Below are 26,542 nucleotides of genomic sequence, written 5' to 3'. Positions count from 1 at the left end.
AAAGTAACCAAATGATGGGTTACAAAGGACTCAGAGTGTACTTCTGGTGAGACTTACGCAGAGGTTGGAATCCATCGCTTCCCTGCCAGAAACCATTTCCTTCCATCAACAGGGTGTTTGTAGGCAGTTGATGCCACAAGTAGGAGAAAGAGGATTCCCCTAGATAATAATTTCTCAGCAGCTTCAGGAAACTCCTGATACACCCAGTTATGGGGTCAACTTGCCCTTAGCAGCTGGTTCTCACAAGCAACTGCTGCCCCTCCCAACAACTTGAACAGGTTAGGCCTGGCTCCCTGCTACAGCCAACTCCTCTGTCTATACACTGAGAGGGCTTCATTGCTTGGGGTTCACAGGTCATTTCATGGTCATCAGGGTTTTTAGAGGTCTGGCTACTTACTGTTTATAGGTCAAAATTTGGGAGACAAATTGGTGGGAGGACATCAGTTTTTCAGAAACCAAATCTGAGGACATGACAGTCTAGTCACAAAGGCCATCTCCCCAAAGTGGGGAGCAGGGACTTATATGAGGGAGTCCTAAGGAAGGGGAGTGGCTAAAAGGTCTACATCAGCAGGATATCAGAGAAATAGGTGGGGTTCCAGCAAACGCATTCACAGTCCCTTTTCTTCCAAATTTGATTTTGATGGGCTCTGTCATGATGCTGGTGGTGTGCTTTTTACTATAATGAAGTTGTGGCTTAATGCTGATTTTATTTCTTAACTCTATCTTAATTTCAGCTAGTTTTGCATTATTTCCTGATTTTGTCTGCAAGAAAAAATTAATAGAAGTAGAGCAAGATGAACAGGGCAAGGAAAAGAAAATTATGGCTACCAGGCTGGTGACAATGCCTCCTACACTATATTCCTGGTCTTTATCATAGGCCATTCCTTTGCTGGCATTTTTACTGACTCCTCTTCCTTTACCCAACATTCCCATGGAGTGCTCATGGCTCATTCCTGGGCGTTTTCTCATCTCTACATGTGCTCATTCTTTGAACTTACTAAATCCCTAGGTTCAAAAATACATCCATATGTGCTGACAATTCCCCCGTATGTCTTCCATCTCAGACTTCTCTTCTGAGACCTAGATGGGGTAGTAAACTTTTTTCTTGAGATCATTGTTTGTGGATTTCATGCAGGATTTTTAAGCTCATGACTCCTCTTCACAAAGCAGCTTATCTCCCACCAATCCCACTGACAAAATTGTTATTATCTTCTTAGTTTTTAAAGCCACAAACCAGGAATGCTTCCTTTTCTCTCATTTTGACTTTTCCTAGGCTGGCCAGCATATGATACTCTCTGTGATTTGGGCAGCAGCAGCAAACTGCAACACCTAGAGAACCATGTGATCATGAGGATAAACAACTCATACTGTATAAACCTTTTCATTTTTAGTATAGTATTGAATAAATAATGAGACACTTAATGCTTTATTGTAAGAGAAGTTTTGAGTTCAATGATTTAACCCAACTGTAGGCTAATGTAAGTGTTCTGAGCTGGTTTAAGATAGGGTAGGCTAAGCTATGAAATTAGGTAGATTAGATTTATTAAATTCACTTTCATTAAAGACATTTTTAATTTATGATGTATTTAAAAGACAAGGAAGATTTTCTCAACTTACGATGAGAAAATAAGTTGAGGAAGGTCTGTATAGATATTGGGTTTGTTTTTTTTTTCCACTATATATCACTACCAGGGATTTGATAATAAAGTAAATGAGGAAAGACTTCTCTCTGTGAGAAATATTTCTAAATTAGCATAGGTAAGTCACATACAACTTGAAAAATCTGAGATGTCCAAAAGTCCCTTCTCACTTTGCTCCATAAATACTGAAAATAGTATAAGCACTTCACAATTTTTACAAAATTTAAATGAATATCATCTGAAATGGAATCATTTTGATGTCAGAATCATATTATGACTGAAGGAACCTTATCGATCACTTATATGGCATTTTTTCTGTGAGGTCCAGAAGAGGTGAATCAAACTTTGGTTAAGGTTGTACAGTTGATTAGTAGCAAAGGACTTGTTGATTACTTTTCAGTTTATCTTCTACTTTGTGCTAGGGTTCAGGTGAAGTTCTTATGAGGGATCTGGGAATGATGGAAATTTACTAGACACATTTCTTATATTCCCTTGTTTCTAAACTTTCCAGGTGACATTTAATTCTTTACTCTTTGGTAAAGGACATACCTCATTATCAGAAACACATTTTTCCAAAAATTTTTTATGTATCATTCACTCTGTGTATAAAGTTGTAATAGCATAGTCTCATCAGCTAATGAAGGGCATCTTCAGCAAAGAGATTATCATTCTAATGAGGACACTTCTGAATAGGTTATTAAGATGTCCAATTTCAAAAAAAAAAAATAAAAAAGCAGAACACCTAGGTAATGAATGTAAAAAAATAAACTTTTAAATGTTGGTTTGTGTTAAAAATTCTGAGTAAAACCCTGCATTTCAAACAATCTTCCAGACAGGATGAATTCTAATTAATTATGTATAATTACACAGGTAGCCTTCGAAATAATGGTACTTGAAATCTGTGATCAACATCTCCAGAAGAAATTTTGAAGTTAATGCAAAAAACTGTTTTTCAGTTATTTTTTAAAAGCTCCTAAATTTACAGTTTTATAATTTTAAGGTCCAAAAACATTCATTATGAAAGTGATTTAGAACATTATTTGTTAGTGGTCAGAATATTTCATACATACCTGCTGCTCATTTTTTTTAATTTGATATATTTTTAAACTTGATATTCTGCTGCTGAAGGTAGAGACCTTCAAACCCTTCCGTAGAGAATGATGTAAATTCTATCTTTATGTGGTACATATATACCATGGAATATTACTCAGCATTCAAAAAAGATAAACACATGCAATTTGCAGCAACATGGATGGCACTGGAAGGGATCATGCTCAGCGAAATAAGCCAAAAAGAAAAAGAAAAATACCGGATGGTCTCACTCATAGCAGGAATCTAGAAAACTTAAATAAGGGACCAGGAAAATGAATATAAGAAAGTGAAAATCAAAATCAACAAAAAACTATGAACCAGAGACACTTTTTGGGAGGTGGGGGGCGGGAGGGGAAGGATTGGGGTCAGAATGGGGCGTTTGCAATTGTATGGGGGAATATAAAAATAAAATTTAATATTTAAAAAAAAAAAAAAATAAATTCTATCTTTGGTCCATGTGGGGTGCGGAAGAGGGACAATGTCTCCCTTCCTAGGCATCACATAAAATACTATTTTGCTTTTAGCCGAAAATTTTGCAGAATTTGAACACTTCCCATTGATTAATTAGTCATTGTTTAATCTATAGCTTTTAAACCAATGAAGCCCCTGGCTGCTGCCCAGTGAAATGCTATCCATGACATTTATTGCAAGCATTAACAGTAATTTACCCTTCATTAATCAGAGAAGTCAGCTACAGTACTTTTCAATCATGCCTAATACTTACTTTACTAGTTGGCTGAAATATTTTATTAATTCATTAGTTTCAGAGGCTCTGCAAACAGCTTATAAATTTAAAGAGGGCCCAAGATTCTGAATAGCAAGTCCTTTTTATGGCTAATTTATGGCCCATGTTTATATTTGTGCCAAGACTCAGGATTTCCCACTGATCAGGGTTTGAAATATACAGTCATAACTCTACTTTTGTATTGGTCCATCAGATGAGAAGGCAGGTATGTATTCCCAACATCGCTCTTTATGGAGTTCTTACTCATAGCTGGCTGTTGGTGATCAGTCTAAAAACAACACCAGTGATATCCCTAGAATTAGTCATTCATATGTTTCATATGTTGTGAGAAGTCTTCTCTGTTTAGTTTATTTAACTGAATTGAAAGAGCTATACAGGGGCTATAGCAGGGCTACAGCCAACCAAAGGAAAGTGGCCAACACAGTTTTGGTCACTGTGGGTTCTCACCTGAACGCACAATTACAACACTACTCAGGCTCAGAGAACAGCAACAATGTGGTTTATTTAACAAACAAGGCAAACAAAGAGTTCTTACAGCCACATGTGCCTGGCTATCTCACTCCAGATAGGGTCCAAGAGCCCTAAACAAAAGGCTGCCCGGCAGCTCTTGAGACACCAGTCCCAGGAACACCTTTCCTTATGAATGTCAGAAGCAGTGCTGGAGGGTGGCAGTGGCCTGGCCTATGCAAAGCTTTTTGGCTTCTTTCTTTGGAGGTTGGCTGCTGGATGCTTCTCTCTTCAGATGCCAGGAACAGCGTCTCCCAGTGAGCGTCTGTCAGGAACAAAGTGAAAGTCAGAGTCCCAAGCTGACTCCTGCCCTGCCTTAGCCCCTTTCAGTGTCCCCTACTACCTACAAGTCTGATTGGACTGTTTTCAGTTCTCTGGCTGATTGGACCATTTACTAACCAGTTCATAGCTTACACCTTATCGCTCTGTTCTATGATCCAGGTATCCAATCCACAGACCCCTCTACTGCCTGCACCTGGAGGGAGCTACAGAACTAGAGCTGGCCTGGTGGGTCCCCATACTACTCCCTGCAGTCCTCCCAGGGCCTGCAGGGCCAGGGTCAGTGGGGGACCCATTGCTGTCTCGCATCACTGTTGGCTCTGCTTGCAGCGTGAGCCCCAGTGGGGGTCACTGGTGGGCAGCAGTAAAATGCCCACTACTCGCTCCACTTGAATTGCCTGCAGACAGCTTCTAGGGCTGAGGGCAAACTGCCACCACTTTCCAATGACTCCTGCTTCTTAGGCAGTGGTGGGAAAGTATCAGTCTTGCCCCACAGCCTGTGCTGGTGTGCCACAGTTCAGAATTACTATTTAAAACCTTAAAGGGGTACTGATGAGGAAGTTGATGACATCTTTATTCTATAACAAAATTTATACATGGAAACTTCTTTTCTTCGCATGTCCTCATGCTTGCACCATTATTTAAAAAAAAAATCAATATGTTTACACAGAATAGCATATGTAAATTTTTTTCAGATTATTAGTTTTATAATATATGGGTTCTAGAAACTGTGCCTTATAGAGTTGCATTTATTGTCACCATCTTATATTCTAAGTTTTGCAGAATTGCTCATTTTCTCTAATTTAGATTTTTTATCATATAGAGTTTAAATTGCCCTGGATCCCCATAATCTAATGTGTATTACATTCTATTTTCATGCAATCCCATGTGGTGAAACCAAAATGCAAAGCACAGTGATTTTTTTCAGAAACATTAATGTTTATTAATGTTTAATGTTATTAATTGTATATTCAATATTAGACTAGATTATTTTCCTATTTTCATTGCTTTTTATTAATTTGTCATTTTTTACATATCTTTATAACTTTGGGGTTACATTTTTACTCTTTCAGATGTGCACATGCTTCAGTTACATCCGGCCAGACCTCCTGTGAGGGCGATTTGGCTACAACATCTGTTACCCCATTGATCACTAGGGTGAATAGTAGATCTGGCTGCTTAGGCAGGTGTTCCCTTCTTTCCTCATTGCTCCATATTCATCCCTCTCATAGCTGCATGCACTTGGTATAAGCGGATGGTATGGTCTTCCCTGAATAGAAACGGACCGTTCTTTGGTCAAGGGCATGCCAATAACTGAATTCACCTGCTAGAACGGCCAAATAAGCTCTCACAGCCCAAAAGAAAATGAATCACAGACACTTAGTTCCCCTATGCATCTAAAAGTTTTCAAATGCTCTTATTCTACAATTCAGTGAAAGCATGAGTTGATGCCTTCCCATGTACCAGGTATTATGAGAACACACATTTTGACATCTGATGACTCAGATTCAAAATCCAGTGACTACACTTTACACTAGTTATGAGATCTGGAAAAATACCAATCTTTTAAAGTCTTTGTTTATTATCTGTTGTATTGGGATGACACCTACATAATAGGATGGTTGTGTGGAATTACATTGATAAGAGTCTCATAGAGAACATATAGCAACTATTCAGTAATTTTTAGCTATTAATTGCCCACTGCTGTTGTTACTGGTTGCAGTTAGGGAAGAATGGAAAGCTTCTGTGTTATTTCGCTGTTAAACATTAATATGCTTAAATAAAGGTATCACATATCTTCTAAATTCTACATTATTTGAAAATTTCATCCACACCTTCTGATCTCCCTATTCCTGTTTATTTTCTAATTAATATAAAGTAAGAAAACAATTATATTGTATCTAAATATTGAAAAGGTAGGAACCAAATACTGTACATTTTGGGAATACCTACATGATAAAGGCAAGATTTTTCTCTAAATGACACATGACCCTTAACTGGGGAAAATGACATTATCTAATAATCATACCAAAGAATGGTACTGCTATATTTAACATATGTGCAAAGAACCGTGGGTGTATAGGACTGAGAAGAAATCACTGCTTTTCCAGCTTGCTTGACTTTATAAAGGAAGTGACATTTGAGTAGTTGATGAATAGTTTTGCTGCAGAGAAATGGGAAAGACCTTTGAATCCCTATTGCTCCCACCAGAGTAATATGCTCTGCTTCTAGCAAAATTACCTCTTCATAATTAGTGAAGGGATTGCAAAATCTCATATAGAACAAGTTATTTAACAGCCTAGGTTGCTAAAATACATGTGATGCCTACTCAGATTCCCAGGGAAAAAAAAACCCTCTGTGACATTAACAAAGCTATGTTTTTGGCACTTCTGAATATCCCCGTTCAGCAGTTTCCAAATATGTCTACCTAAATTTGAATGCTGAAAGAATGCCACTTCTTAAGTGAAGGAATCTGCAACTAGGTAGAGTAGAGGATCCCTTGTTTATATATCCCAACTGGCTACAATGAATAACAAATTGTAAATCAAAACTCTGGACTCAAAGAGAATGACATTAAAGGCTCTGTCTTAAACTCGTTAACTTATTTTCTATTAGCTAAATAACTCAATATAATTGAGTGATGGTTTCTGGAAGCTTGTTGGAGTAGTAATTGGTTAGGATACATACAAAAAACAACCAAATAAAACTTACATAAATTAATTTTCTTCAAAATTACAGCTTTTCATTTTTGTCTTCCCTCTCAACTAAAACAAAATCCAAGAATGGGTATTAAAAAACAACTTTTCTTGACAAAGGAAAAATTATATCTTCTGATTTTGTACTGGGTGTATTAGTTTTGTTCTTATTATCTTTTAAGATTATGTTTTTCCACCTTGGAGATTTAATGCATATCATCTTAACCACTATCCTTATAATTTATTATTGCATACACACATTTTTATATGTATAACATATATAGAAATTATGTACAATATATATATAATTATTATGTATTTTTAAAATAAGATATACTTGTGCCTCAGCCTTCACTAGTAAATAATGTTTTCATTTGTCCTTCAGTGATACTTAAAAGTGAGATTCTCCTTAGGCTTTATAATTTATAGTATTATTTATTAAAAAATTCATCAACTTTAATCTGATAATTTCTTGTCCACTAGACTCACAAGTAGTTTGGTGCTAATGTTGCTTCATTCTCCCCACTCCTCATACCCAGTATCCTCACACCAGTATCATCAGTTCAAGAATCAGACTGCCTGGATTTGATTACAGGCTCTGTAACTTACTAGTCTTAGGACTTCGGAAAAATTTTTGCACAGTGTTTTGGATCTATTTTCTATAAAAAAAACAAGTATTGTAGGTTTTTTTTGGGAGGTCAGGTTGAAATGAATTAGTAAGCACATGTTATTTAATGTAAAACCTGGTATACCTAGAAACCATTCAATGTTAGTTGTTTTGTTATTTTTATAGATAGCTTATAAGTTCTAGGTTCTCTACTATAATTTAGGGAAGTGGATTGTTTAGCGAGGATAGACTATCACAACCTATATGTCTGGTGTGTATGGTATGTCTGTTTTTCAGGGGCACAAACCAGAATACAAATGTTTGATTATAAGCTTTTAAACCTGCATCTTTTTTTTTAATTTATTATTTATTTATTTATTTATTTTTAAAATAAATTTTATTTTTCTATTCCCCATACAATTGCAACCCCCTTATTTTGACCCAAATCCCTCCCCTCCCACCCCCACCTCCCATAGAGTGTCTCTGGTTCATAGTTGTTTGTTGATTTTGATTTTTACTTTCTTATAGTTATTCATTTTCCTGGTCCCTTATTTAAGTTTTCTAGATTCCTGCTATGAGTGAGACCATCCGGTATTTTTCTTTTTCTTTCTGGCTTATTTTGCTGAGCATGATCCCTTCCAGCGCCATCCATGTTGCTGCAAATTGCATGTGTTTATCTTTTTTGAATGCTGAGTAATATTCCATGGTGTATATGTACCACATCTTCTTGATCCAGTCATCTATTTGGGGGCATTTGGATTGTTTCCAAAGCTTAGCTATTGTAAACAGTGCTGCTATAAAAAAAAAAGGGGTGCAGGTGCTCTTTGGAATGTATGTTTCTGTGTCCTTTGGGTAAAAACCTAGGAGTAGAATTGCTTGATCGTATGGAAGCTCTATGTTTAGTAGGTCCAGAAATCTCCACACAGCTCTCCATAGTGGTTGGACCAGTTTGCACTCCCACCAACAGTGCCGGAAGAGTTCCTTTTTTTCCACACCCTCACCAACATTTGTTGTTGCTAGTTTTTTTAATATGTGCCATTCTCACTGGTGTAAGATGGTATCTCATGGTAGTTTTGATTTGCATTTCCCTGATTACAAGTGATGTTGAACATTTTTTCATATGCCTGTTGGCCATTTGCATTTCCTCTTCAGAGAAGTTTCTTTTTAGCTCTTCTGCCCATTTTTTGACTGGATTATTTTCTTTGTTGTTGAGTCTCATCAGCTACTTGCAGATTTTTGTGATTAGGCCTTTATCATTAGTATTGTGTGCAAAAATGTTCTCCCAGTCGGTGGGGTTTCTCTTTGTTTTGGTTATTGTCTCTTTTGCTGTGCAGAAGCTCTTTAATTTGATGTAGTCCCAGCTGTTTATCTTTGCCTTCACTATCACTGCTTTGGGTGATGTGTCTGTAAAGATGTCTTTGATGTGAATATCACGTAGTGTTTCGCCTATATTTCCTTCTATGTATTTTATGGTTTCAGGTCTTATGTCTAGTTCTTTAATCCATTTTGAGTTGGTTTTTGTGTATGGTGTGATGTAGTGGTCAAGCTTCATTCTTTTGCATGTAGCAACCCAGTTTTCCCAGCACCATTTATTGAACAAACTTTCTTTGCTCCAATGCATATTCTTTGCTCCTTTGTCAAAGATTAGTTGACCATAAATCTGTGGGTTTATTTCTGGATTTTCTATTTGATTCCATTGGTCTGTGTGTCTGTTCTTGTTCCAATACCATGCAGTTTTGATGATTATGGCTTGTAGTATAGTTTGAACTCTGGGAGTGTGATGCCTCCATTCCCTTCTTTTTTTTTCAGGAGAGCTTTGGCTATTCGGGATATTTGGTGATTCCATATGAATTTCATCAATAATTGTTCTATTTCTTTGAAGAAATTGAAATTTTGATTGGAATAGCATTGAATCTGTATATTGCTTTTCGTAGGATGGCCATTTTAATAATGTTTATCCTTCCAATCCATGAGCAGGTTATGTCTTTCCATTTCTTTGTGTCTTCTATTTCTTTTAACAGTGTTTTATAGTTTTCTTTGTATAGGTTCTTTACCTCTTTTGTTAGATTTATTCCCAAGTATTTGATTTTTTTTTTGTTTCAATAATAAAGGGATTTTTTTTATTTCTTCTTCAGATTTATTGTTTGTGTATAGGAAGGCTACTGACTTTTGCGTGTTGATTTTGTATCCTGCCACTTTACTGAACTGATTGATGAGTTGAATTAGTTTTTCTGTGGAGTTTTCTGATGATATTATCATATCATCTGCAAATAGTGATAGTTTCACTTCTTCTTTTCCTATTTGGATTCCTTGTATGTCTTTCTCTTGTCTTATTGCTCTCGTTAGGACTTCCAGTATTATATTGAAAAGCAATGGTGAGAGTGGACATCCTTGTATTGTTCCAGATCTTAATGGAAATGCTTTCAGCTTTTCACCATTGAGAATGATACTGGCTGTTGGCTTGTCATATATGGTCTTTATGATGTTGAGGTATGTTCCTTGTATCCCAAGAATTTCAAGGGCTTTTATCATGAATGGGTGTTGCACTTTGTCGAAAGTTTTCTCAGCATCAATTGATATTATCATATGGTTTTTATATTTCTTTTTGTTGATGTGTTGGATAACGTTGATTGATTTTTTGGATGTTGAACCATCCTTGTGTCCCTGGAATGAATCCTACTTGGTCGTGGTGAATTATCTTATGGATACATTGTTGGATTCTGATAGCTAAAATTTTATTGAGAATTTTTGCACAAGTGTTCATTAGGGAGATTGGCCTGTAATTTTCCTTTTTTGTGTTGTCCTTGTTTGGTTTTGGTATTAGTGTAATGTTGGCCTCATAGAACATGTTTGGTATTGTCCCTTCCTTCTCAATTTTTTGGAAGAGTTTGTGAAGGATAGGCACTAATCCGTCTCTGAATGTTTGGTAGAATTCATTTGTTAATCCATCAGGTCCTGGGCTTTTGTTTTTGGGGAGGTTTTTGATTACCATTTCAATTTCGCTGCTTGTAATTGGTCTGTTTAGGTGTTCTATTTCTTCTTTATCTAGCTTTGGGTGATTGTAGAGTTGTAGGAATTTGTCCATCTCCTCTAGATTGTTGAACTTGTTTCCATATAACTGTTCATAGTAGTTACTGATTATTCTTTTGATTTCTGCTGTGTCCGTTGTGATTTCTCCTCTTTCATTTATGATCCTGTTTATTTGTGCTTTCTCCCATTTTTCCTTTGTGAGCCTGGTTAGGGGTTTGTCTATTTTATTGATTTTTTCGGGGAACCAGCTCTTGGTTTCATTGATCTTTTGGATTGTTTTTTTAGTTTCAATTTCATTTATTTCTGCTTTGGTTTTTATTATTTCTTTTCTTCTACTGGTTTTGGGGTTTTTTTGTTGTTCTTTTTCTAGATCTTTGAGATTCGAGATTAGGTTGTTTCTTTGAGTTCTTTCTTGTTTCTTGATGTGAGCCTCTTTTGCTATATATTTTCCTCTTATTACTGCTTTTTCTGCATCCCATACATTTAGGAAATTGGTGTCCTCCTTGTCATTCAATTCAAAGAATTTTTTAATTTCTTCTTTGATCTCCTCATTAGTCCAGTGGTCTTCCAGAAGTGTGGTTTTCATTCTCCATGAGGTAGGAAAGTTCCTTGCCTTCTTTTTATGGTTTATTTCTAGTTTGATGACTTCATGGTCAGAAAGATGGTTGGTATGATTTCAATCTTGGTGTATCTGTTGATGTTTGTCTTGTGTCCCAGTATGTGATCGATCCTGGAGAATGATCCGTGTGAGCTTGAAAAAAATGTGTACTCCGTTTCTTTTGGGTTTAGTGTTCTATAGATGTCTGTTAAGCCCAAGCGCTCTAGATCCTTATTTAGAGCTTTAGTGTCTTTACTTATTTTTTGTCTCATTGATCTATCCATTGTTGATAGTGGTGTGTTGAAGTCTCCCACTATGTATGTGTTTTCTCTGATGTCTGTTTTCAGAGATGACAATAGTTGTCTGACATATTTTGGTGCTCATTCATTTGGTAAATATATGTTAATGAGTATTATGTCTTCTTGAAGTATCGTCCCCTTGATCATAATGTAGTGACTGTTGGGGTCTCTTTTTATCTTTTTAAGTTTGAAATCTGTTTTATCTGATATAAGTAGAGCTGTTCCTGCTTTCTTTTTTGGTCCATTTGCTTGTAGGATTGTTTTCCATCCTTTAACTTTGAGTCTATTTTTATCTTTTGTAGCTAAATGTGTTTCCTGGAGACAGCAAAAGGTTGGGTTTTGTTTCTTAATCCAGCCTGCCACTCTGTGTCTTTTTATTGAAGAGTTTAGTCCATTTACATTTAGAGTGAATATTGATATGTTAGCATCTGTATTTGCCATTGTGTTTGTCTTTCCTTTGATTTTATTTATTTATTCTTTTAATAACTTTTTTTTTTTGGCCATCTTTCTTTGTTATTCGTCCCTCTGAGGTTCTGGCTTTAGGACTCCTTGTAGAATTTTTTGGACTGGGGGTCTAGTTGTAATGAAATTCCAGAGTTTCTGTTTGTCTGGGAAGGTCCTTATTCTTTCTTCATAGAGGAAGGAGAGCTTTGTGGGATAGAGTATTCTTGGTTGGCATCTGTTTTCTTGGAGTCTGTTGACTATGTCCCTCCCCTCTCTCCTTGCCCATATTGTTTCTTCAGAGAAGTCTGATGTCAGCCTGATTGGTTTCCCTTTGAATGTTATCTGTTTCTTCCCTCTTGTCAGCTTCATTATTTTTTCCTTGTCTTGGATTTTTGGGAGCTTTACTATTATGTGTCTTGCTGTATTTTTCCTTTCTTCGTGGAGGTTTGGTGTTCTTCTTGCTTCTTGTATATCAATTTTCAGCTCCTTCTTCACGTTTGGGAAGTTCTCTTCAATTATCTCCTTGAATATTTTCTCTGTTCCTTTATCTCTCTCCTCTCCTTCTGGTATTCTTATAACTCTTATATTTCCTTTCCTCATGGAGTCAGATAGTTCCCGAAGTCTTTCTTCGGTCTTTTTCCTTCGTACTTCTCTTTCCTTTTCTGTTTTGGTTCTTTTATTTCTGTGTCTTCAAGAGTACTTATTCGTTCTTCCATTTCATCTATTCTGCTTTCATTGCTTTTCCCAGAGTTCTTTAGCGCCTCCATTAATTCTTTGATCTCCTGCATTTCTTTTACTTCCCTCTTTAGGGACTCAATTTCATTCTTCTGTATGTTGATTATTTTTCTGTTATCATTCTTTTACTTAATATTTTGTCAGTTTTTTAATCACGGCAATTTTAAATTCTCTTTCTGGAAGGTTCAGAAGTTCTTCCAAGTTACTGTCGTTGCAATCTGGGGTGTGTTTTTTCCTTTTTGTGGTGTGCTTTTTTCCTGAGGAGTTGCTAGGTTTTGTGTGGTTCTATTCCCTACTGTCTGTTTTCTAATTTGCCATATGCATTGGGACACTGTGTTGCTGACACTGGCCAGCATCTTGGGTGAACTTCTCCGCTCCCCTCTGGCTCCTCTGGGAGCCATCTGTCAGTTTCAAGCAGACTTTACTGAAGAAAGGTCCCTGTTCTAAAATGCTGATGCAGGGACACACTCCCCTGCATGCCTGGTCTGCCCCGGCAGTGGGTTCCCGCTCCCCCTCTGGGCTGGGACTGCTAGCCAGAAGGGCCTGGTGTGGGTGAACTTCCCAGCTCACCTCTGGCTCCTCTGGGAGCCTTCTGCTGGTTTCAGGCAGTCTTTACTCGAGAAATATTCCTGTTCTAAAATGGCAATTAAACCTGCATCTTTAAAGCATGTGTGATGGTTAATTTTATGTGTCCACTTGGTTAGGTATATAGTAGGCTTAGCTGTTTGGCCAACATCAATTTAGATCTTCCATGAAGGTATTTTTTATTTTATTTTTTTATTCCATTTTTCATTTTTTTATGAATTATTTTATTTTATATAATTCTTACATCATTTTTCATTTTTGCACAATGTATGCATTTTAATTTTGGTTATATCCCCCATATAATTCCCACCCCCTTTTTCTGACCCTAATCCCTCTTCTCCCTGCCCCCCACTGGAGTGTGCCTCTGGTCTATAGTTGCTTGTTGATTTTGATTTTTACTTTTTGCAATTAGTCTTTTTCCTGGTCCCTTATTTAGGTTTTCTAAATCCTGCTGTGAGTGAGACCATCCAGTGTTTTTCTTTTTCTTTCTGTCTTACTTTGCTGAGCATGATCCCTTCCAACTCCATCATGTTGCTGCAAATTGCATGACTTTATCTTTTTTGATTGCTGAGTAATATTCCATTGTGTATATATACCACATCTTCTTGATCCAGTCATCTATTTTTGGGAATTTGGGTTGTTTCCATAGCTTAGCTATTGTAAATAGTGCTGCTATAAACATAGGGGTGAAGGTACTCTTTTGAATTAATATTTTTGTGTCCTTTGGGTAAATACCTAGGAGTGGAGTTGCTGGATCATATGGAAGCTCTATCTTTAGTAGGTTGAGGAATCTCCACACAGCTTTCTATAGTGGTTGGACCAGTTTGCACTCCCACCAGCAGTGCAGGAGAGTTCCCTTTTCTCCACAACCTCGCCAACATTTGTTGTTGCTAGTTTTTTTAATATGTGCCATTCTCACTGGTGTGAGATTGTATCTCATGGTAGTTTTGATTTGCATTTCCCTGATTACAAGTGATGTTGAACATTTTTTTCATATGCCTGTTGGACATTTGCATTTCCTCTTTGGAGAAGTTCTTTTTAGCTCTTCGCCCATTTTTTGACTGGATTATTTTCTTTGTTTTTTTTGAGTCTCATCAGATCCTTGTAAATTTTTGTGATCAGTCCTTTATCATTAGTGTTGTGTGCAAAAATTTTCTGCCAGTCGGTGGGGTTTCTTTGTTTTTTGTTATTGTCTCTTTTGCTGTGCAGAAGCTCTTTAATTTGATGTAGTCCCAGTGGTTTATCTTTGCCTTGTGAAGGTATTTTTTAGATGTGATGAGCATTTAAATAAGTAGACTTTGACTAAAGTAGATTACCCTCCATTATGTGTGAGCCTCATGTAATCAGTTGAAGACTTTAAGAGCAAAGACTGAGGCTTACCAAAGAGAAAGCAATTCTTTCTCAGGACTGCACCCTGACTGATTTTCTATTGTAGTTTGGTGGGCCAGCCCTATTAAATTCAGGCTTAGGATTTCAGTATTATAACATTAACTCTTATATTGATTTGCAACCTGATGACTTTTCCTACAGATTTCAGACATGCCAGTCCCTAAAATCACATTAGCCAATTTCTTTACATGCAACATTCACACACACAAACTGTATTTCTGACAATTTTAGTACTGAGAGTTGGTTTAGAATTTCAGAATCTTAAGGATAATTTCTCTGAATTGATGTTACTTTTTCTAGAATTGGTTCTTTAATCTGTGTTAAAGGCATTAATGACTATTTCATGACATGAAGTGCCAGTAGAAATATGAAAATTATCACCACTCTTAATCAAATATTTGTAAGAAACTAGGATCTGAGTGACCATGTATCTTGTACTGTAGAAAATGAAATTGCCTAAATACTCCTGACATCACTGGACAAAGTGGGTAAGTTCAGGGATTCAGATGTCCAACAGAGAAATTTCTAGATGAATTGAAAGTTTCTATGTCTTCTATGAAAAAAACTTTTTTTATATCTTCACCACATTGCTGAAACCAGACCCTGCAAGTGACTGACAAAACAAACCATTTCCCAGCCTGTGAGAATGTCTATAATAAAAGTGAAGGCATCAGTTGGAAATCAGTGGAATCCTGATAACTGGAATGGGGATACATAGTAATATTCTGATGATACTGGGGACATTCACCCTCTGAATTCTGCTCAACTATTCAAGGAGGTTAACCTTGCCTTGCCTGAGGAACGTATAATGATCTCACCTGAGATAGCTGCCTTGTAAGACTCTCTTGACTCTTCATAAAACCAGCCACGCCACTCCTCATTGCCTCCAGACCTAAAGACTCTGGAGGCCCAGAAGGCGCTGAAAGGTAAGGTGCACTGAGGAGGTACAGTGTATTCTAAAAGTGCACTGCACTCTATTGTTTTTCCAATTTATATAGACAGAAATCCAAGAATATGGGATAATGGTGGAAAAGGCAAAACTTGGGTAAGGCCAAATCTATTCATATGGACCACTAAGCAGAGTTTCTAGGTTCAGTATTACAATTTAGGACATCAGAAAGGATTCTATGGTTTGGTTAGTTGGTTGAAACAAGGAACAAATTATAGACTAATCTAAATTAAACTAAAGTCCTAACACTTTGTTGATATACTAGACACTTGGTATCCAAGGGCTTAAAGAGACTGGAATTTTAAGTGAGTTTATCATGTAACACATTTTCAGTCATCTCTGAAGGGTCAGAGGCCCCACCTTTCACTATGACTGAGAAATACATTTCTAAGGGTGGAGCCTTTGTATCCTTAAAAAGCTCTGTGATTGCCCATTTCAGATGTCGTTGGTTTTGTTTTTCTGAAAAATCTTTACTAAATATCTTGTAATTAAATTTCAATTCTTAGTTACAAGAGAAACTCAGAGATGAAAGATCAGTCGGCAAAGATCTGGATGTGAATTCTTGCTTTGCCATTTATTGTATGGCTTTCCATTAGTCATCACTCAACCTCAGTATTCTCACCAAATGTTGCAGGCAAAATCAACTAGTAGTGATATTGTATGGATCAAATGAAAAGGATTTGCCATGTGACCTGAGAAATTCTTGTAATGGGTGAAGTCAAGCTCAAAGAAGTCATCTGTTCACCTTTTTTGTGTACTGCTACATAATGCTCATGTCAGCATGTTCATCACAGTTGAGCATTGCCAGTGGGGTTTTGAGGCACTTCATCTATTCAAAATTCAATGAGACTAAGAATTGTATATTGGAGATTGTCTAAATGGAGAGAAACATGGTACAGGACAACACTGTTCCATAGAATATAATGTGTGCCACATCAAGTAAATAAGAAGAAGCAGCTAAAATTTTAATAATAAATTTTCATTTAACCCAATATACCTAAAATATTATCAGTTCTAAAAAAATTAATGTTTTACATTATTTTTTAAACAGTGCCTTCAAAATTCAGTGTGCATTTTCTCAATTTGCATTCACCATATTTTGATTTGGACAGTAAGCAGATCTTGCTTTGGGCTAGATACATATAAAGTGTTGAACAACACATGCAGCTGATGACTGCTGTATTGGACAGCATAGATCTAGGCTATTCCATTTGTCCCTTATTTTCTACCAAGCACTATACAAACTGCATTTATGTGGTTGTATTTACACATAAACTTGCTTTAAAATTCTATGTAAACTTCCTAATTATTTGTCCTACATGAGAGGCAACAAGAGTACTAGGGGGAATTGTGCTCACATTTTACTATTGCTTTTATCAATTCTCAGTTAGAAGCAAGAGAGACACAGTTTTTCTCCTTTCTTTTCTTTCCCTAAATTATATACCAAACTTATCAGTCCTCTATATCACTCTTTCTAAATAATTGTGTCACTCCTTTTAAAAACTGCTATAATTGACTATGCAATAGTCAATTAAACTGTAATTTGATTTTGAATTTAACATGTAGCCTAGAGTATAATTCTTGTGTAATGGTTCCCATTCCTGGTCCTATGCTGTCATTTACAAAGACCAACTATGCAATATCTATGTCATTTGACTCATGCAGCTATAATCACTCTTGATGGGTGTGCTGAAATTCATTAAATTAAAAAGTAATTTTTGCATGTCCTATTTTAGCAAAGAGGGGATAAAGCAATATTAGGACAAATCAGGAGCTAGCATTAATAAGAATTTCCCCTGATGACTTGCTAATTGAACCTGTGGGTATAATTGTGGGTATCTTCACTCAGTTTTTGAACTTTTCTAAAATGCTAAAGGCCATATTCAAAGGAATCTAGGCACAGCATTTCTTATTTCATTGGTACAAGTGATCTGGGATGAAGCTGGACAGAGTAGTAGACTTAAACAAAGTCAAAGGGGAAACCAATCATTTTCTAATTCTCTAGTCCTTTTCTTTTTTTTTTTTTTTATAAAGGCATGCTTTATTTATTTATTTGTTTGTTTGTTTGTTTTGTTTATACATGCACTGGGTACAGTCAGAAGCGCGGGAGGGTGAGAGAATTCACCAGAGCCAGAGCGGGGAGCAGAGCAGGCAGAAGGACTGAAGTACACTGCTGAGGGGAGCAGTGTGCGGCAGGAGAGGTCTGCACGCCATGTGGGACCCTCCTCCAGTGGCCAGGGAGCAGCCGGGGATCGAACCGGCACTGCAGAGGCTGCGGGCAGCTTCGCAACCCAGCGCTCAACCTCTGTGCCACCGGGGAGGCCCTCTCTCTAGTCCTTTTCGGCCACTAAGGGTGTGGCAAGTTGCTGGAGCAAATCTAGGAAATAAATACTGAAAATACTCCCAGAATGCAGACATGTGGGCTTGAAGCAGAGAGAACAATCTAAGGCTGGAATATATGGAGAACTTGGAGGTTTGGGGTAGGTGGTGTGCAGAGATGAGAGGGAAAAAGGAAAAGGAGCAAGCCTTAAGAGTTGTCCACATCAGAGTTCATCAGAAGGAAAAAAGAGGTCTGAGCAAATGAAATAGTTGTTGGAACACCTAAGAGGAAAGCCAAAGTAGGGGAGATTTTCATTAAGGGGATGATTATCGAGCTTTTAAAATAAGATAAAACAAAACAAAGAATAAGAAACCTTTAAAGAATGTCAGAGGTGGAGAATGCTGTAGGGTGAAAGTCAATGCACATCTCCAGACAGAATGAATACAATACCCATTGGAAAAAGCTAAAGCTAATGACATTTCTGTTATTGCAAATAAGAACTAATATATGAACATCACTTCCCATGATATTTCAGAAAAAGCCTCAAAGGGCTAGAGCCCAGATTGTTCCTTTCAATTGTAGAATATCAGAACATTTGCTACAAATACAAGAAAAAATTGAAAATTCAAAGTGAATTTTTAAGTAAACATTCATGCATTTCAGGAATCAATTTTAGTGAAGTTATGTTCCTTTATGAGGTTTTTAAAAGTAGGATTTGGCAAGTAAACCTAAATGTTTTGCCTCATTTCTTTCCTGACTTTTCCAGGTTAATTTTATTTACCCTATTTGTAAGAGTCAACTTTATGTCTAGCTGACAGTGATTCCTAAACCTCTTTATATGTTGCTTATTTGATCTAGGTGTTCATTGTTTTCCACAGAAATACTACTATGAATGATGGCTGAGGTATCCATACCAACACCCTGAAATCTCACCTCACTTATAATAAGATGAAAGGAAGTGGATATTAGCCCCTGTGAGTCCTGAGCTGCCTTTTACCCCAAGTCTAAATCTCTGTTGATTTTCAATAGATGTCTAAGCTCTAAGCTCTGTCTCTAAACCATAAAGGAAAATGGCTTTTTTCTGGGCCATGCAAAACTCCCATTGCAACAAAGTAGAGTTCTAAAATATGGAATCTTATTTCAAAAGCAGATGTAGCAAACCTTGGGGACTCCCTGGAGTTCTTGCCGGCAGTAATTTTCTCTCTAACTGGGGGTGGGTTGCAGGGCAATAGGCAGCCCATGGGAATGAGAAGGTAGGGACTTCAGATATGCTGCTCACTGTCCAGGGGCCTAGGAATTCCTTCTGTATTTTTCTTCTGTAGAATTCCTGTGGTGCTTGTCTTCAAGTGCAGACTGAGATCTTGACCCTAGAAGAGTTTAAGAAAGGAAATGATGCAAAACAAAGGATTTCAACAGACAACATAATACTCCCCTAAACTAAGTAACCTGGAATTCTGGCTAACTGGTAATATTAATGTGAAGCAGGAAATGTCTATGCCAGTTGTCCTCTGCGTGTCTCCTATTCATTCTTTGCTCTCTTTCTGTTGTGGTCTTGGAGATGGACCCTTGCCCACTGTCAGCCAGGTCCTCTTGCCATGTGACCCCTGGGAAGCATGGGCAGGAAAGCAGGGGCCTAGAGAAGGACTCCTTCCTTCATGCTACTCTCATCACTGAGTGTCCCTCTCTGTGACTAGGTATGTCTTTCCTTAATGACAACTCCAGCTGGGCAGCCCTTACTTAATGCTCCAGCTCCCACTGAACTCCAGAAAAACTATTTCATTCCACTGTAACAATGTCTCAAGGGATGGTATTGTTGGTTTCTGGGTGCCCTGAAATACCTTGCCATTTCCTTAACTGTCTTATCCTTCCATATCTAGTTCTAGCTTCTCATAGCATCTCTTCATTCGAACCATCTGGAGTGATTTATGTTTCCTGCTGAGGCAATTATAGTCTATGGGGTAAATAATGGTGGTCACAAACTTCTAGCCCGTAAAGGAAGTGTCACAGTAGCTGCTCATTCTCCCCCACTGCCTACATGGAAGCTATTCTTTCATGCCTAGGAAAAGTAACTCTGAGCCATGTAACTATGTAAGAGAGAGAAAAGGGATATTTGGAAAGAGAGAGAAGAAAAGCAGTATATTAGAGAGTTTAACTTGTAAAGTGAAATAGTATCAGAATGTGGTAGGAGTGTGTGGGAAAAGAAAAGACGTTTTTTAGACTTGCTGTAGACTTTGAAGCTAGATAAGGATTTTTAGAAGAAAACATATAGGTTTCCACTTAGTTTGATTGTTGATCTTTTTTTTAAGTTGAGATAAAATTGACATGTAATATTAGACTCAGTTGTATATTAGACTCAGTTGTATAACATAGTTTGGATTCTTGTATATATTCTGAAATAATAATAATTATATCTAATATTCATCACCACATGTAGTTAGAATTTTTTCATGATGAAAACTTTGAAGATCTGCTCTCAGCAACTTTCCGATACATATTATTATTTTTTAAAGATTTTATTTATTTATTTATGAAAGAACTGGGGTACAGGCCAGATGTGCGGGAGGGTGAGAGGATTCACCAGAGACAGAGCGGGGAACAGAACAGGCAGACTGATGAAATATACTGCTGAGGGGAGCAGCGGGCCTGACAGGAGAGGTCTGCAGGCTATGTAGGACCCTCGCTGGCTGGCCGGGATCGAACCGGCACCGCAGAGGCTGCAGACAGCTTCACAGTGTGGCGCTCAACCACCTGTGCCACCAGTGGAGGCCCAACTTTCAGATATATATTATTATTAACTACAGTCACCATGTTGTACATTACACCCCATGGCCTCTTTATTTTATAACTGGATGTTTATATCTTTTGACCAACATCACCCATTTTATCAGTATGGAGGTTCCTAAAAAATTAGAAATAGAACTATGATATGATCCAGTGATTTTTTACTTCTGAGTGATTATCAGAAGGTAATGAAAACATTAAGCAGAAAGGATGTATGAATCCACATGTTCACTGCAGCATTATTTACAATAGACAAAATATGTGTGTCTATATATACATACATATACAATACACACATATCTATACACACACACACACACACACACACACATAGCATGGTTCATGGGCTTTTAAGTGCCAAGCTTATATTACCTAGTTAGCAAGGATGCCATGACATTTAGCTGACAGAAAATGAAGAAATTCATATCATTAGTCATCTCTTTCAGCATCACCTTGGGTTTAATTTCAGGCTCATCCATCACTCAGAGCTTTTTTATTGCTTGATTTTTGACATCCATGAGGAAGGACCTTTTTCATTCATTTCCTTAGGCAGTTTCCTAAGCTTTTACCAGTATGGTCTCATTCTTTTTTTTTTTTTTAAAGATTTATTTATTTATTTATACAAGAACTGGGGTACAGGCCAGATGCACGGAAGAGTGAGAGGATTCACCAGAGACAGAGCGGGGAACAGAACAGGCAGACTGATGAAATATACTGCTGAGGGGAGTAGCAGGTGAGACAGGAGAGGTCTGCTTTGCCACATGGGACCCTTGCCCACTGGCCGGGATTGAACTGGCGCTGTAGAGGCTGGGGACAGCTTCACAGCATGGCACTCAACCGTCTGTGCCACCAGGGGAGGCCCATGGCCTCATTCTTCTGGATGACATCCTATAATTATCAATATCTGACAACTAAATCATTTTTGCTATCCCTTCATATCTTTTTGCCTTTTTTTTTGGCATGCATTTCTACAATTGCCAATTAATTAATGTTACAAGCACAGTGCTGGAGCTGAAAACAACATTAAAACTTATCTACCACAGTGATAGTGAAGGCAAAGATAAACAGCTGGGACTACATCAAATTAAAGAGCTGCACAGCAAAAGACAATAACAAAAACAAAGAGAAATCCCACCAACTGGGAGAACATTTTTGCACACAACACTAATGATAAAGGACTGATCACAAAAATCTGCAAAGAGCTGATGAGACTCAACAACAACAAAGAAAATAATCCAGTCAAGAAATGGGCAGAAGAGCTAAAAAGAAACTTCTCTGAAGAGGAAATGCAAATGGCCAACAGACATATGAAAAAATGTTCAACATCACTTGTAATCGGGGAAATGCAAATCAAAACTACCATGAGATACCATCTTACACCAGTGAGAATGGCACATATTAAAAAAACTAGCAACAACAAATGTTGGCGAGGTTGTGGAGAAAAAGGAACTCTTCTGCACTGTTGGTGGGAGTGCAAACTGGTCCAACCACTATGGAGAGCTGTGTGGAGATTTCTGGACCTACTAAACATAGAGCTTCCATATGATCCAGCAATTCCACTCCTAGGTATTTACCCAAAGGACACAGAAACATCAATTCCAAAGAGCACCTGCACCCCTATGTTTATAGCAGCACTATTTACAATAGCTAAGCTTTGGAAACAACCCAAATACCCAAAAATAGATGACTGGATCAAGAAGATGTGGTACATATACACCATGGAATATTACTCAGCATTCAAAAAAGATAAACACATGCAATTTGCAGCAACATGGATGGCGCTGGAAGGGATCATGCTCAGCGAAATAAGCCAGAAAGAAAAAGAAAAATACCGGATGGTCTCACTCATAGCAGGAATCTAGAAAACTTAAATAATGGACCAGGAAAATGAATAACTATAAGAAAGTGAAAATCAAAATCAGCAAACAACTATGAACCAGAGACACTCTATGGGGGGTAGGGGGCGGGAGGGGAGGGATTGGGGTCAAAATAAGGGGTTGCAATTGTATGGGGAATATAAAAATAAAATTTATTATTAAAAAAATATATGGTTTAGAGAAGAAATCAATGAAAGTGAAAACAGAAAGACAATAGAAAAATTTAATGAAATACAGATCGAGTTCTTTGAAAAGTTCAATAAAATTCACAAATCTCTAGTTACCACCATCAAGAATAAAAATGGGAATATCACCATAGACTTTGCAGACAATAAAAAGATAGCAAAGACATGCTATAAATAACTGTACACATTACACACTCTGACATCTTAGAGTAACAGGACCATTTCCTCAAAAACACAAATTAGGGCCCCCCTGGTGGTGCAAGGGGTTAAGCACAGCACTATGAAGCTATCTGCAGCCTCTGCAGCACAAGTTAGATCCCGGGCCAGCCAGGAAGCTACCCACATGGCACAGCAGACCTCTCCTGTCTCGCCCACTGATCCCCTCAGCAGTGTATTTCATTAAAAAAAATAAAAAAATAAATAAAACCTATCTACCACCCTCAATTAGCATCACAAAAACTGGGTCTTAGATTTAGTTAATGATTTTCTCAAGATAAGACAGTTTATTGAAAAATCCAATGCTAGAACTAAGTCTTCCTGTGTCTCAGGTCAAGATAAAAACATTTTTTCCTGATGTAACATCTATTTTTTACTTCTTTCAGAGTTTGATTTATTGTACCTTCATTTATTGATATAATAATATAAATTACAGCAAGGCAAAATATGGATATTCAATCTCTAGAGATTTTTTTTTTGTATTGAGAGTATATGCTTTGATCTTTTCGTTTTCCCTGAACTGTACTGAGAATAAAAATAAACAGCTTGCTACATACATACTGTCTCACCCATTTCAAATAGAAGTCAGAGATCAAGTAAATGATGATTTTGGTAAACAGAACAGACAGTACAATTTAAAAGTGTACTGAGAGTTTTGGTGAACCAGTTAGTCTGTAGAAATTTATTGTGCAGCTCTGAGAGGAGTAGTTCAGGGTAGTTAAGTGCAGAATTCTGTCACTGGTGATTTGCCCTTTCTACCCTCCAGAAACTTAGAATCTATAAAAACCATGCTTTGTATCAATTTGATATCCAGAAGAGCAAAAAACCACATGTACATACACAGCCTAAATAATGTAATATATGTGAGGGATGGTAATTTCAAGAAAGTAAGAAATTCTATTTAAATTATATCATTAAGAGACCATATAAGGATTTCACTTTGTAATGTATCCTGTGGGCACACCTTAATGACACAAAAGATTTCTGAACTTTTGCAAAACCAAATCTCTTTTACTGGGCTAGGCCGCTCTGTAAGGGAAGGAGGTTCAACATCCCATCTGGGCATTCATAATGAGTGTTTTGGGGGGCATTTCAAAAATTTTAAAAAGTAAAGAGATTTGGTTTTGCAAATGTTTGGATATCCTTTGGCCATGCAATGAAGACAACCTCATGAATCTTTGTCCTCCCCTTTGTAAATTAAAATGTATACACCGGGCCTCCCAGGTGGCGCAGCAGTTGAGCACTGGGCTATGAAGCTGCCTGCAGCCTCTGCAGCGCCGGTTGGATCCCTGGCTGCCAGGCGAGGGTCCCACATGGCGCGCAGACCTCTCCTGCCGCCCGCTGCTCCCTCAGCAGTGTACTTCGTCAGTCTACCTGCTCTGCTCTCTCCTCTGACTCTGGTGAATTCTCTCACCGTCCCACGCTTCTGACTGTACCCAGTGCTTGTATAAATAAATAAATAAATCTTTAAAAATAAAATAAAATAATAAAATAAAATATACACACCAAGACAAAATTTGAATAATGTCTACCAATAATTTGTTTTATGAAAGCTCTGTTCTACACTCCTTTAAAGGAGGCTGGCAAAAATACAAATCAATAATGAGAAAGGATAAAAACAAAAGTAACTCATCCAGAACTAACAGAGTAAATCACTTAATGGAACATTAAGTCTTAATTGTAGAAATAACACACATTAATCACACCTCCGGAGACCCAGGAGATGGGCTTGATGATGGGCATTCCGTGGTCTGGCACAGGAAAAGAAAACATATACTCAGTACCAAGATCTAAATTTTGATTTGAAGCTATGCATTCAAAAGTCTAGGTGGGCATATGTTTACTCATTTAAAAATTTATATTTATATTGGAGAGAAAATCTTGGCAACACAATACTAATGGTATAAGTGCAGGCACACATGAAGGAGAAAATTCACCTTGGAAAGCTTTTTTTCTGGCATCATTTCAAAGGCTTACACTATGGCAGAGCTCAATTGGGAATTAATAAATGTTTACATTTATCTTCAGGATGGGCGGCAAGAAGTTTCAAATAATTGCAACTACCAACTTTTCAGGTAACTAGAATTGACCAATTTTGACAACTGGTCCTGGCTGTAGGAAAAAACTTTAGCTTTCAAAATAAAACAAACAAAAACATGAGGAATGAGAACCCATAATGTGACTGGTATCATGTGCTTTAGTTATTTTTTAGAAAAAGCAGAGCCTGATTCAGAGGGTCTCCATACTGGTGCTTCATACTGGGGAGAGATTCTTAAGCACAAGATTGGGGAACAGGACAAGAAGGGAAGCTGATCCAGAGGCACATGATCATCACAGTCTGTCAGCAACTAGGATCTGAATCCTTTAGAGAGCTGTAAGTAATGACCCTGTCATAGTCCGACAGGGATAGAAGTTGGGAGACTTATGAGCTAGTTCCATCTTCCTTCAGTGAAGGGTAAGCCCAGGGATTGTTGTATCCTACTCCTTCAACTTTGAGTTTTGTTATAATGGCTGAGTGGGTTCTTGAAGGAAATGTGCATAGAGATAGAAGAATTCCTAGGCAAAAAGTAAAAAAAATGCAGTACCTTCAAGGGAAGGGGCTATTGGGTTGAATCTATGCAGCTCAGTGATAGAGCAATGAGTTGGCACAAACTCAGATTAATGTGCTATTTAATAGGGGCAGAATAAGTGTCTGAATACTTTGTGGGTAGATCCTCAGGATTTTTTTTTTAAGATTTATTTATTTATGCATACAAGAACTGGGGTACAGGCCAGAGCTGTGGGGGGTGAGAGGATTCACCAGAGACAGAGTGGGGAACAGAACAGGCAGAGCAACAGAAATACACTGCTGAGGGGAGCAGTGGGCAAATCAGGAGAGGTTTGCTGCGCCATATGGGTCACCTCCCTGGCCAGGGATTGAACTCGTGCTGCAGTGGCTTCAGGTAGCTTCATAGTGCTACGTCTTAACCCCTGCGCCACCAGGGAGGCCCCAGGACTTGTTTTTTAATACATTGTTATTTCAAGACAGTGCCAAGGGACAGTGCTCAAGGTTGGGGACAGGTCACTGTCAGTGGGTTCTTACTTACATGCAAAATTGCAAAACCATTTAGGCTCAGGGTCCAACAACAATAGGGTTTATTTAAGAAATGGGAGATTGGGGTAAAGGAAGGAATTTATAGGTCCACAAGTGGCAGCTACCTCATCCCAAATAGTGACTGCAGAAGTCCCAAACACAGGCTTCTAATGGAAGATGAGGTGAACATTGCAACAGCTCACAGTCACGGTCTGGCTAGATGCCAAGTTGAACAGCAACTGGTGTTCTGGAGGTGGTGCTGGAGATCCAGAGGCTGTGGACAACATTTTGTGAGCTGCTGTCACATACCAACAGCCAGTAGCTCTGTGAGACACTGGGCCATGAGAGTCTATGAAGGTCTGGTAAATCCACTTTCAATCTGAATAATTAACTCACGGTTGAGTGAAAGCTGGAGAGTTCAAATCTGACTGGTCCATTTAGCTCAAATCTAATTGGATCATTTAGCTTCAACCTGACTTGTCCATTTAGGACCTG

This window comes from Talpa occidentalis, unplaced genomic scaffold, assembly GCF_014898055.3.
Source record: "Talpa occidentalis isolate TD23 unplaced genomic scaffold, MPIMG_talOcc4v2.1 talOcc4.5, whole genome shotgun sequence".
In the NCBI taxonomy this organism is placed as follows: domain Eukaryota; kingdom Metazoa; phylum Chordata; class Mammalia; order Eulipotyphla; family Talpidae; genus Talpa; species Talpa occidentalis.
Note: the sequence above shows the minus strand (reverse complement) of the source record.